Source organism: Carlito syrichta, unplaced genomic scaffold, assembly GCF_000164805.1.
Source record: "Carlito syrichta isolate Samal-C Ts95f unplaced genomic scaffold, Tarsius_syrichta-2.0.1 Scaffold289177, whole genome shotgun sequence".
Classification (NCBI taxonomy): Eukaryota; Metazoa; Chordata; class Mammalia; order Primates; family Tarsiidae; genus Carlito; species Carlito syrichta.
Window position 1 is genome coordinate 67,263 of NW_007233273.1, and position 14,012 is coordinate 81,274.

At 48.5% G+C, this 14,012-nt stretch overlaps 1 protein-coding gene across 1 annotated transcript in view; it reads right to left on the reverse strand.

Moving 5' to 3' along the window:
* The window catches only part of CUNH19orf68 (chromosome unknown C19orf68 homolog), a 24,379-nt gene that overhangs the window by 2,389 nt on the left and 7,978 nt on the right, over positions 1 to 14,012 (reverse strand). The window lies entirely within an intron of this gene.

Here is a 14,012-nt window from a genome sequence, read left to right on the forward strand (position 1 = left end):
CACCGCCTGGTCCTCCACGAACACCAGCTTCACCTGCAGGCGGGGCCGGGCGCAGGGAGAGAGGTCAGAGGACGCCAGGCGCCCCGCCCGGCTCCCCGCCCTCGATGTCCCCACCGCCCCCCGCTCCCGGCGCCTCTCCCCCACCCCCGCGCCCCACGCCAATCGGCGCCCCACCCCCCGCGCCGGGGCAACGGAAGCCCATTCATTCGTGCCCGCCAATGTGTGTATTCTCTTGACCGACAGGAGGCGGTGCGGGGGAATGGGTTTCAGATCCGGGAACCGCCGTCTGATAACTGTGACTTTTGCACACGACACTTTTAGCCTCTCTGAGCCTCAGTTTCCCCCGCTGGGTGTTCATTCCCTGATGCACCGAAAGGCAGTCTTGGGGCGGGAGTTCTCAAAATTTGGGCCCTGGACCAGCAGCATCAGCGGCAGGTCCTGGGACCTTGACAGAAATGCACATCCTCGGGGCCACCTCAGACCCGCTGAGTCTAGAACTCTAGGGGTGGGGCCCAGCAATCTGATCTGAGGAGGCCTCCAGGGGATTCCCAGACACCCTTAAGCTGAAGGACCCATGGTCTAGAGATAATGAGCACAGATTGAGGAGGCAGACCATTTAGCTTTGAGTCTCATTCCAAATCATGTGAGTTAACCTCTCTGTGCCTCAGTTTTCCCCCCTTAACTGCCGTATTCCCTGAGTCCCCCTTCTAGAATTGAATATTCATTCCTTCATGTACTGACAGGCAGGACAACGGTTAAACCCACAGGCTCTGAGGCCAGACTCCCCGGCCTGAGATCCTGGGGCTCCTCCTTCCCGGCTCTATGGCCTCTGGAAACTTCCCCAACCTCCGCTGTATTTGTAAAGTGATGACAGTAAGAGGACCACAATGATTGGAAGGATGACATGCATGAAAGCATTTACAACATTGTCTGGCACACATATTACTATTACTCAACAAATACTAAGTGCTTTCAAAGTGGTCACTGTTTGTACACCCCACCCCAACTAAGCAAACACCCCATCCTTCTCTGGCCCCTTTTGACTATGGCACGTACCGCCCTCCGGCTGTCATATCTTAATGTGTAGATCTGCCAGTTGCCTGGTTCCCCTCCCTTAAGATGGAAGCCCCATAAGGACGGGGAGGTTCCCTTTTGCATCCCTGATGCTTTTGAGCGATCCTTGACTCTGAACAACAGCTGAATACATCCTGAATGAGCGTGTGAACGTGTGCAAGGGTGTGTGGCAAGATCCAACAGCCACATCTCTGGAGTAGGGAGGCTCAGGAAACAGACTTCTAGATTTGGCTCTTACTAGCTGTGGGACTTCTGGCAACTGACTTCCCTTCTATCAGCCTCAGTTTCCTTGTCTGACAAAATGGGATGTCTGTTTAACAGGGTCATGGGGAAGCTACAACGAGGTCATCTGTGGCCAAGGCTTGGAACAACGCCTGGCACGCATCCAATCCAAGTTTTGGGGTGTTTATTTTTTGAGTTGGGGGTCTCACTCTGTTGCCTAGACTAGAGGGCAGTAGCATGATCATGGCTCACCACCACCTCAAACTCCTGGTTCAAGGGATCCTTCCACCTCAGCCTTAACTGGAACTACAGCCAGGTCCACCATGCCCAGCTAATTTTTGTGCTTTTTGGAGAGATGAGGTCTCACTGTTTCCCAGGCTGGTCTCAAACTCCTGGGCTCAAGGGATCCTCCTGCCTTGGCCTCCCAAAGTGCTGGGATGACAGGCGTGAGCCACTACACCTGGTCCAGTTTTTTGTCTGACTTGTTCTCTCAGCTGTGATCCACACAGTGATCCTGTCCCCTTCTCAGAACACAGTCGCCCTTGACCTCTGTCACCCTGAGAATGCCTGGCTTTGCTCCTTCCTCCCAGCCATCTCCTTTGCACTCTCTGTGCTTGCCCCTCTGTGAATTGTTGCTGTGCCACAGGGCCTGCCCTGGCCCTCTCCCATCTCCCCTGCCTCTGCATGCTCCCAAGGTGACCTCATTCAGTGGCACAGCCCTCATCATCTTAAGCTGTAACTCCCAGGTCTGCATCTCCAGGTTTCAGACCCACCTACTCAGGTGCCTCTGCAGTCTCTGGTCCATTGGATGGCTCACATGCCCCTTGAGATGAGTGGCCCACGGTCACATCTGACTGCCACAAGCCCACCCCTCCAACCTGCTCCTCCTCCGTCAGCCCCATCTTGGTCAGTGTCCCCACCATCCCTCAGACCCCAACTCTCAGGAGCCCTAGCAGCTGGCCGAATACAGGGTGTTTCTGGCTTTTGGCTGGTGATCTCTCCTTGCTGTTAAGCGGGTGTGTGTGTGTGTGTGTGTGTGTGTGTGTGTGTGTGTGTGTGTGTTTGCTGTTTTGTTTTCTTTTGTTTTGCAATAACAAGGAAGCCAGAGTGGCTAAGGCAGCGGTGAGCAAGAGAGACAGAAGATGAGGTCAAAGAGCCTGACTGCCCAGAGCCCATAGGTGTGGTGTGAACTCTTGATTTAACTTGCAGTGTGATGGGAAGGCCTTGGGACAGGGTTTCAGGCGAGGAAGGGAATCGTCTAATTGGAGTTTTGAAAATGCCCCTCTAGTGGTCGTATGGGGAATAGACAAGGAGGTAAAGGACTTGATGCGGCTTCTCTCTTTCCCCACGCTCTGCAAGAAATTCATCCTCAAGCCCTAGAAATGTTGCTCAAATGAGTCCAGGATCGTCCCACTTCTCCCCACCTTCACAGTGGCCACCCTGTGGGAGTTACCAGCATTTCTGTTTTCTGAGTTGGGGTCTCACTTTGTTGCCCGGGCTGGAGAACAGTGGCACAATCACAGCTCACCGCAGCCTCCAACTCCTGGGCTCAGATGATCCTTCTGTCTCAGCCTCCCAAGTAGGGGGGCCTACAGGTGCACGCCACCACACCCGACTAATTTTTGGGGGGGCGGGTAGGATGAGGCCTTGCTATGTTGCCCAGGCTGGTCTCAAACTCCAGGACTCAAACAATCCTCCCGCTTCAACCTCCCAAAGCGCTGGGATGACAGGTATGAGCCACCACGTCCCCTCCACCAGCATCTTTTATCTGGATTATTGTCATTGCCTCCACACTGGGCTCCCTCTGTCCTCCTTCACCTCCTTGCCTATGCCCACTAGAGGGGTGTTTTCAAAACTCCAATTAGACGGTTCCCTCCCTCACCTGAAACCCTGTCCCAAAGCCTTCCCATCACACTGCAAGTTAAGTCAAGAGTTCACACCACACCTATGGGCTCTGGGCAGTCAGGCTCTTTGGCCTCGTCTTCTGTCTCTCTTGCCCACTGCTGCCTTAGCCACTCTGGCTTCCTCGTTATTGAAAAAAAAAAAAAAGCCACTTGACAGTGAGGGGAGATTACCAGCCATAAGCCACAAGCCCCCTGTATTAGGCCAGCTGCCAGGGCTCCTTCAGTCACTTCCTGTTAGAGCTGACCCACAGCTGCAGAACCAGGATGTGAATCCAGTTTAACTACAGATCTCTCCTCAAACTATTCTGCAAGAATCCAACTGCATGCAACAAGACCATACAAAAGGCATTGCACAGTACTCATTAAAAAGTTATTTGGGCACAGTGGCTAATACCTTTAGTCTCAGCACTTTGGGAGACTGAGCCGGGAGGATTGCTTGAGCCCAGGAGTTCAAGACAAGCCTGGGTAGCATAGCAAGACCTTGTCTCTAGAAAAAATAAAACAATTAGCAAGGAATGTTGGTTCACACATATAGCCCCAGCTACGTGGGAGGCTGAAGTGGAAGGATCTCCTGATCCCAGGAGGCCAAGGCTGTAGTGAGTCATGATCATGCTACTACACTCCAGTTTGGGTAACAGACTGAGATCCCGACTCAAAAATAAATACATGTTTTTAATCCCAAAAAAGTCCTAGTAGAGGCCAAAGAGAACAGGGAAATTGCTATCCTGACCCTGAAATCATATTTATTGCCTTAAATAGTATCAGAATTCAATTCATTCCATGAAGAAGCCTAGTAAGCTTACTACTGAGTTAGTTACAACACTCCTATAATTTTTTCAACCACTGTTAATTTTGCACTCATTATCACTTTATGATTTAATTTATCTTAGCAGATGTTCAATCTAGATCTGCTCTGACAGTAGCCACTAGCTACCTGTAGTTATTTAAATTAAATTTAATTTGTATTTATTATTATATTTTATTTATTATTTTTTGTAGTCAGGGTCTCACTCTGTCACCCAGGCTGGAGTCAGGGTGTCACTCTGTCACCCAGGCTGGAGTGCAGTGGCACAATCACAGCTCATCCCAGCCTCAACCTCCTGGACTCAGGTTATCCTCCAGCCTCAACCTCCTGAGTAGCTGGGACTACAGGTACACACCACCACACCTGGCTAATTTTTTTTTTTTTTTTTATAGAGTCGAGGTCTTACTATGTTGCCCAGGCTGGTCTCAAATTCCTGGGCTCAAGCAATCCTCACACCTTGGCCTCCCAAAGTGCTGGGATTACAGGCATGAGTCACTGCACCTGGCATAAATTTAAATTAATCAAGCATTTAAAATATATACATTTCTCCAGTATTAGGTAGGTTTGTATCTTTTTGTCCCTGGAAGTCAAGGATAAGAGGCACGTAGAGACAGCCAAATGCATTGGCCCTGAGACTTTTCCAGAGTTGGCAAGCATTTCACTAATCAGACATTAACTGCCAACCTTAAAGGGAAAACTCATATTCCTGCTCTTGTTTTTCTTTCTAAAGGGGGCATATCGGTTTTTCTTGAACACCTCTTTGTTCATCAGTCAGCATTTATGGAGCACCTACTGAGTGTCTGACACTGTGCTAGGCCTTGAGGAGGGAAAGGGACTGAGGCAGTCCCAAGTCCCTGCCCTGCAGGACTGGCCGACTCTTTAGAAGCAATAGCACAACAGTGTTTCAGCTGAGAGACATAAAGGCTGGAGAATGACAAGTTCCCTGGAACCAGGCCACAGAGAGCCAAATCCAGGTTTTTCTCCCTACTAGCTATGTAAATGTACACATCAGCTGGGTGACTCAGAGAAAGTGTCTGAACTTCTCTATGCCTCAGTTGTCCCCATCTGCAAATATGAGAGCATAACTACATGCACCTTGTAGAGTTGCTATGAGGATTAACTGGGTCACTCTACCTAAAGCACATAGGCCAATGCTCACTGAGTGTAATAGTAGTTGTTATTACTATTACCTGAGCATGGACACATGCTAAAGAGAAGGGCTGATGGGTCTGGGGCTGATGTGGGTTCCTCTGATTAAGTGACGGTCCACCCTGAGAGGAGACCATTATTTCCCACATATTGCAGATAAGGAAATTGAGACTGAAAGGGTCCAGATGTGTAGTAATGGATTCACTTAGTAGTCCTGGGTTATCCAAACCCTGCACATTCCAAGAATAGTATGGTTCTTGCTTGACTCCTGGAAAGCATCCCTACGCCCTTGGGATGACCTGCCTGATCAGAGTGTTCTTGTTTACCTGGGGCCTCAGACCATACCTGAGAGTCTGTGCCAACAATGTGACTTATGGTGGGGGCTTGGGTCACACGCTATTGGCTTGACCTCTGGAAGGGCTAGAGTCTAAGGTCAGCCACACCAGTGGTCAGTCATGCTTACGTAGCCAACTCCCAGTAAAATCCCTGGACACCAAGGCTCAGGTGGGCTTCCCTGCTTGGCAGCACTCCATGCATGTGTCACACATCACTGCCAGGAGAATTAAGAGCTGTCCATGTGACTCCACTGGGAGAGGACAGCTGGAAGCTCGTGCCTGGTTTCTCTTGGGCTCCATCCTCTTCCCTTTACTGATTCAAATCTGTATCCTTTTTCTGTAATAAACTGTAACTGTGAGTATAACATTTTTTCTGAGTTCTGTGAGTTATTCTAGTAAATCTTTGAACATGAGGGTGGTCTTAGGGACCGGTGATTACCCCAGGGGCATGACTTGCCCAGTGTCATGGAGCTAACAAGTGGTAGGGCTGGGATCCAAGTTCAGGCCATTAGGAACGGTTGGAGGGAAAAAGCAGGGAGTGAGGGAAGATGTGTGGGTGACACTTAAGGAATGTAGTGACATTTGATAAGGGTGGGGCTGCATCAAAATATGAGATTTTGTTTTGTTTTGAGTCAGGGGTCTCACTCTGCCATCCAGGCTAGAGTGTAATGGCACAATCGTGGCTCACTGCAGCCTCAACCTCCTGGGTTCAAAAAATCCTTCCCCCTCAGCCTCTCCAGTAGTAGCTGAGACTACAGGCACACACCACTATGCCCGACTTTTTAAAAAAAAATTTTCTGTAGAGATGAGGTCTCACTATGTTGCCCAGGCTAGTCTCAAACTCCCAGACTCAAGCAATGCTCCTGCCTTAGCCTCCCACGACACTGGGATTACAGGCATGAGCCACCATGCTGGGTCAGAATGAGTTTTCCTACAAATATTTACCGAGGAAATGTGATGTGCCATGTGCTGATCTGGGCACTGAGAAGAGCAAATAAGATACACTACAGAGTGGGAAGGGACAGCCAGCAAACCAAAGACAAGTAAAAAGAAAATAGTTTCGCCGGACGCAGTGGCTTATGCCTGTCATCCCAGCACTTTGGGAGGCTGAGGCGAGAGGACTGCCTGAGCCCAGGAATTTGAGACCAGCCTGGGCAATTTGGAGAGACCTCATCTCTACAACAAATCAAGAAAAAAAAATTAGCTGGGTGTGGTGATGCATGCCTGTAGTTCCAGCTACCTGGAAGGCTGAATAGGAAGGATCACCTGAGTCCAGCAGGTTGAGGCTTCAGTGGCCGTGAGTGTGCACTTCAGCCTGGGCGACAGAGTGAGACTCCAACTCAGGAAAAAAAAAAAAGTGGTTTCAGGTGTGGAAAATGCTAAGGAAAACTAACAGTGCATATAGCAGCTTCTCCGTGCCAGGCAAAGTACTAAGCATTAGTTCTTTCAATCCTTCCAATAACCCTGCAAAACAGACACTATGATGGTCATTCCCCTTTTTTAGATGATGAAACCAAGGCACAGAGAGCTTCAGTCGCTCACCTGGGGGATTCCTGGCTGAGCTGGGGTTTGAGCCTATGCAACTTGGGCCCAGGGTCTGAGTTCCTGGCCACCATACCCTGCGGCCTTTGCAAAAGGGACCAAACAGGCCTGACTCGGAGGCTTCTGGCTTGAGGCCACCATGGACAGCCTAGATGGTGCCTTTGCAGGGATGGAGAAGCTCAGGGGAGAACGGATTTTGAGAACCTCACTGAGTGCAGGTGTCATCTTAGACACACAGATCGGTGGCACAGGGATGCATCTACCCTAGATTCCACAGAGGTTAACATCAAAAACCATGCCACTCACTGCTTCCCCTCCATACCTCTTTCTGTATGTGAGAACATCTTTCCTTTTTCATGTGATCAGAATGATACTATTCTCCAGACTCTCCCAGGGAAAAAAAATTGAGGGAATAAAATAATAGCTAAATACTTAACACATATAGGGCTTCCTACTCCCTGGGCACCATTCTACACACACACACACACACACACACACACACACACACACACACTTAATCCTCACACAGCAACCCTATAAGGTATTATCCCCATTTTACAGATGAACAAACTAAGGCTTGGAGAAGTTAAATTTAAAAAAAAATTTCTTTGAGACATAGTCTCACTCTGCCACTGGAGTATAGTGGCATGATCATAACTCCCTGAAACCTTGACCACCTGGGCTCAAATGATGTTCCTGCCTCAGCCTCCCACGTAGCTGGGGCTACAGGTGCACACCACCATGACTGTTTTTTTTTTGTTGTTATTGTTTTCTGTAGAGACCAGGTCTTGCTATATTACCAGGCTGGTCTCGACCTCCTGGGTTCAAGCAATTCTCCTGCCTCATTCCCCCAAAGCTCTAGGGTTACAGGCATAAATAACTTGACCATAACGTATTCTATGTCCCACAGCTAGTAAGTGGCACAGCCAGAATGTTTATAACGTTTTGAGCACATATCACTATAAATAAAATCAAGTCACCTGCTGTTACAACATCACCCCCCAGAATAGCCGCTCTGATGTAAAAAAATAGGCTCTATAGTATAGAGTATATTCTGTCAGAGCCATAGAGATAGAACAGCTGAAGAGCAGCAGGAGACCCGTGTGACTGCAGAGGAGAAACAGAGCCCCACAGTCAAATGGGGCTACAGGAGGCCCTTAATCAAATAGCCCCCTGGAGTTGCCAAGCAATTGCAGTTCTTCCCCTCCTGGCCACTTCATAGTATTGCACCTCCCTGCCCCAGGTGTCAGCATCATGTGACTTGCTTTGTCCAAGAAACTGTGAGCATCCTGCAGAAGCCTTAAGCATCAACCCTGACAGATTTGGTAATTAGATTGGGTTGGATGCTTGTCCTCCTGGGTCCCCAAATGACTCCGATGAGCAGTACTTTCCCCAACATCTCATGGTGACCGTGTGGACGAGCAAAAATAAACTTCAAATAATAAAGCCACTGAGACTTGAGGGCTGGTTGTCACCACGGCAAAACCCAGGTCATCCTGACTGACACAGTCTTAAGACATCCTGTTGGGGCTGGACTCGGTGGCTTAGCCTGTAATCCCAGCACTTTTGGAGGCCGAGGTGAGTGGATTGCCTGAGCTCGTGGGTTCAAGACCAGCCCAGGCAACTTGGTGAGACCTCGTCTCTACAATAACACAAAAAATCAGCCGGGCATGGTAGCACGCACCTGTAGTTCCAGCTACTCGGAAGGCTGAGGTGGAAGGATCACCAGAGCCCAGCAGATCGAGGCTGTGGTGGCCGGGAGCATGCCACTGCACTCCAGTCTGGGCAACAGAGACTTCAACTCAAAAAAAAAAAAAAAGGACATCCTGTTACTCACTCCCCAATTTGTTTCTTTGAAAAGCAAAAGAAATGGGTATAGCATATTTGGACTGTTGCCTATTTTTCATCTTCTTTTTAAGAATCAATTATTTGAATGTGCAAAAATCCACATGTTCTGAAAGTCAAATAATGTAGAGCTATATGTAAAAGTAAAAGGTTTTACTCCCAACACTTTATTCCCCACCCCCCTTTTTTTCAGGGTCTCACTGTTTCCCAGGCTGGAGTACAGTGGCACAATCATAGCTCACTGTAGCCCTGATCTCCTGGGTGCAAGTGAGTATCCTGCCTCAGCCTCCCAAGTAGCCAGGACTACCAGTGTGCACCACCATACCTGGTTTACTTTTTAAAAAAAATTTTGGTACAGATGAGGTCTCACTATGTTGCCCAGGCTGGTCTCAAACTCCTGGGTTCAAACAATTCTCCTGCCTCAGCCTCTCAAAGTGCTGGGATTATAGGCATGAGCCACCATACCCGAACTCACCTCTTTATTCTAATTATTCGGTTTCTATTTGCTATTCCTAACTCCATTCATGTTTCTTGGTAGTCTTCTAGAGTTTCTTTATGTGAATACAAGCAAGCATCTCTATAACCTCATCTTCTCTTTTCTATGCATAACATAGCATATTATATACACTGTTTTGCACCTTACTTTTTTTTTATTTAAACATATATCTGAGAGATATTTCCAGATAGTTCCTACAGTTATTCTCATTTTTGTTGTTTTTGTTTGTTGCGGGGGGGTGTTTTTGCACAGCAATCCGTGGATAGAGATACCACAACTCGTGTAATCATTCCCCCCACTGGGTGAAGTTTGGAGTTTCCAATCTGTCGCTTTCATGAATCACAGAGGTTAACTCTGTACACAGCTGTACCACTAGATGGGCAGAATAAATCCTCAGCAGTAAAAGTGTGGTCTAACAGTGGATGTTTTGTCATTTTGATGGATATGGCTGAGCTGCCTGCACTGAGATTGTGCCAGTTTACCATCAAGTATTCTTAAAAGAAGCACGCTCAGCTCAGCAAACAACTTTCTCAGCAGGTAAAACAGACACACAAGAGAAGGCTGCAATGTGTCTACACAAGGTCTCTCTCTGCCTGGAGCTTTCTTGCTACCTGCTTACCCTGGAGCCGGCCACAAACGAGGTAATGGAAATATGACAGGGTGATGACAGCCCATCATCACTGCCTCAGGGCAGGTTATAAAAAATCTTAACGCCTCCCTGGGGGAAGCAACCACCCTCCCAAACCAGCCACCCAATTTGCCCACGCACCCTGCCTTGTGGCTTTTGGGCACAACCCTTCTTGTCACACCCCCTCCCAAGACCAAGAGTGCCCACCCAACTCAGGAAGCGCCAGGCCCTCAGCTTTCCAAAGCAATCCCTCTTTTGGAAGACTGCTGGGAAGTGGGACGAATATTCAATTGTTGTATCCTGGCCTTGGGATGAGAGTAAACAACTCTTTATAACATTATTACTATTTTAGTAACACAGATCTCCTTCAGTAGAGTTTATAAGTGAAAAAGGCCAGGTGAAACGTCTGTGAAAGTGATGGACTGGACACATCTCTAATTTCACTCTCTCCTGAGACTCAGTTACATCTATAGAAAATGACAGGGATGGCTGGGCACAGTGGCTCACGTCTGTAATCCCAGCACTTTGGGAGGCCGAGACGGAAGCAATGCTTGAGGTCAGGAGTCCAAGAACATGGGCAACATAGTAAGACCCTGCCTCTAAAATAAACAAGAAAATGACAGGGACAGTAGGAAAGGAGGTGACAGGTACAAAACTTTGGGAGCTGAAAAGCAGCTGGATAAGCTAACTCCAACCCCTCCTCCAACCCCCAAAAAGCAAAAATCCTAGGCAACTGGGGACTGCTAAGAGCCAATAGCAGAGTCCTTCAAAGGATTCGGCCACACCAGGCGTGTGGGGAAACTAAAATCAAGGCTAACTGAGGCTATTAGGAAGCAGTTTGATCTCCAAATCACCCAACTCCCACCCTGCCCCCCCATAACTGGAGGTTTATCCTGTAGTCAGCATAAAACAAGAGTCCACCAGCCTTGGGGACACCAGGCCCATTTGAGGATGAGGGGAGGGGACTGCCATCACCAGCCTCCCACTGACTGAACACCAGCTCTCCACCTTGTCCCACCACCACTCCCACACACTGTGGCCCCCAGAAGCTGGTACCCTGGCCTCTACCCCCCCCCCGCCCCTGCCAGGAGCTGGGGGAGTTTTCTCAGGGGGATTTGACCAGCTCCAGAGGAAGAACGAAAGGTGCTGACATCTGTCGCACCCCAACGTATAAAGCAAGATGCAAAACAGTGTGTAGAATATGCTACCTTCCCTGGGGGGGCGTGGGGGGGAACAGAAAGAGGAAATAAGATAAAAAATACAGACAAGCCAGGAGTGGTGGCTCACACCTGTAACCCCAGCACTTTGGGAGGTTGAGACAGGAGGATTGCTTGAGTCCAGGGGTTCGAGACCAGTCTGGGCAACATAGTGAGACTTCATCTCTACAAAATAAATAAATTAGCCAGACATGGTGGTGCCTGTAGTCCCAGCTACTTGGGATGCTAAGGTAAAAGGATTGCCTGAGCCCAGGAGGTCAAGGCTGCTGTGAGCCGTGATTATCGTGATCATGCCACTGCACTCCAGCCTGGGCAACAGAGTGAGACCGATTAAAAAAAAAAATACAGACATGCAAATTTACCTGTGTATGTACACAGCTGTGGTGCCCAATATGAAAGCCACTAGCCACATGAGACTGTCTAAATATGAATAAATAATTAGATTGAAATTCAGTTCTTCAGTCACGCTAGCCTCATTTCAAGTGTCCAGTAGCCGCATGAAGCCAGTAGCCTCTGTATTGGACAGTGCAGATAAGGAACATTCCTATCACTGCTGAACGTTCCACCGGGCAGTACCTGACCACAGAATAGAAGGATGTATAAAATTTATAAGCAACTGATTACAAAGGTGACCTCAGAGGAGGCTTCCCCTGAGAAGGGGACCTGGGGGACAAGGAGACTTTCCACAAATCCCTTTTTATACCTTTTGAATTTAGAATCACATGAATGTGTCACACATCAAAAGGTAAAGATTTAAGTGTTATTTTAAAAGGAGTAACCTTGCACTGCTCTGTCTCTTGGTTTTCTAGAGTATCATTCTCATTTTTTAAAAGAGTATTAAGGTGACCCAAGCCCAGATCCAGGAGCCAATTTTGATTTAGACTAGATTCCATGACAGCCTCCACAATGAAAGTTAAAAGGACAATCCCAGCTGGGTGCAATGGCTCACACCTGTAATCCTAGCACTTTGGAAGGAAGAGATGAGAGGATTGCCTGAGTCCGGGGGTTCGAGACCAGCCTAGGCAACATGGTGAGACCTCATCTCTACAATAAATTTTTAAATATAAGCTGAACAAGGTGGCACGCCTGTAGGTTCGGCTACTTGGGAGTCTGAGATGGAAGGATCACCTGAGCCCAGGAGATTAAAGCTGTGGCGAGCCGTGATCATGCCACTGCACTCCAGCCTGGGTGACAGAGTGAGACTCTGACTCAAAAATAAAGAAAGGAAGAGAAAACCAAAACCAAAAAAAAAAATCCCTTTCCATAAGGCTTTTATTTATGAATAAGTTGCCTCGTGTAAGAGCAACCCTACAGAGGGTGCTATGGGGAAGAACAGCTGAGGCCTATTTATTTAACAGTGGGCAGTGGATAAGCTGCCAGCTCAGCAAAGACCAGTGGAGTAAGTAAGGTGTGCGTGTGCGCGCGTGCACGCGTGTAGCCTCATTTTACAGACCAGCAAACCGACTTCAGTGAGGCCCTCCACCTTCTGAGGGCTGGAACAGGTGGGGAAGGGCCTTCATTTCCGAACTGGTGGAGGACAGTACAGTGGTGAAGTTCGCGAGCCTAAATCCAGACTGTGTAGGCCCAATGCCCAGTTCTGCCATTAAGTAGTTGTATGACCTTGGACCTGTTATTTGACTTGTCTGTGCCTCAGTTTCCTTCTTTGTACAAGGGGGATGAGAATAGGGCTCTGGCAAGATTTAAATGAATTGTAATATAGGCCATTAAATGAATTATAATATCTGGCACACAGCGAGTGCCTGATACACGCTAACTAAAATTATCATCAACATTATGTGTGAATGAAGGCCTGGTCTTGGGCTGTTGGCTTGAACCAGGGCTGGTTACTGGGCATGAGGTGGAGTCAGGGAGACTACTCCACACTTGGATCTGGAGGATGGGTTCACATCTTGAGTTGAGACCTCTCCCATGTAGGAGAGACAAAGGCACCCCCCCAGGTGGAGAAACCAGTTTCTCCCCTTCTTGCCTTTCTTTCTTTTTGTTTTATTTATTTATTTTTGAGTCAAGAGTCTCACTCTGTTGCCCAAGCTGGAGTGCAGTGGCCCACAGCCTTGACCTACTGGGCTCAGGTGATCCTTTCGCCTCAGCCTTCCAAGTAGCTGGACTCACAGGTGCACGCCACCACGCCCAGCTAATTTTTTTATGTTTATTGTGGAGACGAGGTCTCACCATGTTGCTTAGGCTGGTCTCAAACCCGTGGGTGCAGGCAATCCTCTCACCTCCGTCTCCCAAAGTGCTGGGATTACAGGCATGTGCCAACGTGCGTGGCTCCTTCTTTTCTTTTTAACTTCAGTCTAGTTCAGCCCTAAAGTGGGATCAAGGTGGAGAAAGATTCCCTGTGCACGAGAAACATCCTCACTGTTCTTCCAACACACCATACATCTCCAGCCCCTGGGCCTTTGCTCTGGCTGTTCCCTCTGCCTGAAACTCTTTTCCCTCCATTCTGTCTCCTGTGCTTCACCATCATTCCCCTAAAGAGGCCTTCCCTGATCACTCAATCAAAACACCCTTGTGACTGTCCCTCTCCGAGCCCTCCCCTCATTCTCCTTTCGAATACTCATCACTACACAGCATTCTGTCATATGTCATAGCACTCCTTTTTTCTTTCTTTTCTTTTTTTTTCTGAGTTAGAGTCTCACTCTGTGGCCCAGGTTGGAGTGCAGTGGACGCTCACAGCCACCGCAGCTTCAACCTGCTGGACTCAGGTGATCCTTCCACCTCAGCCTCCCCAGTAGCTGGGACTACAGGTGATGCCCAGCTCATTTTTTTTTTTT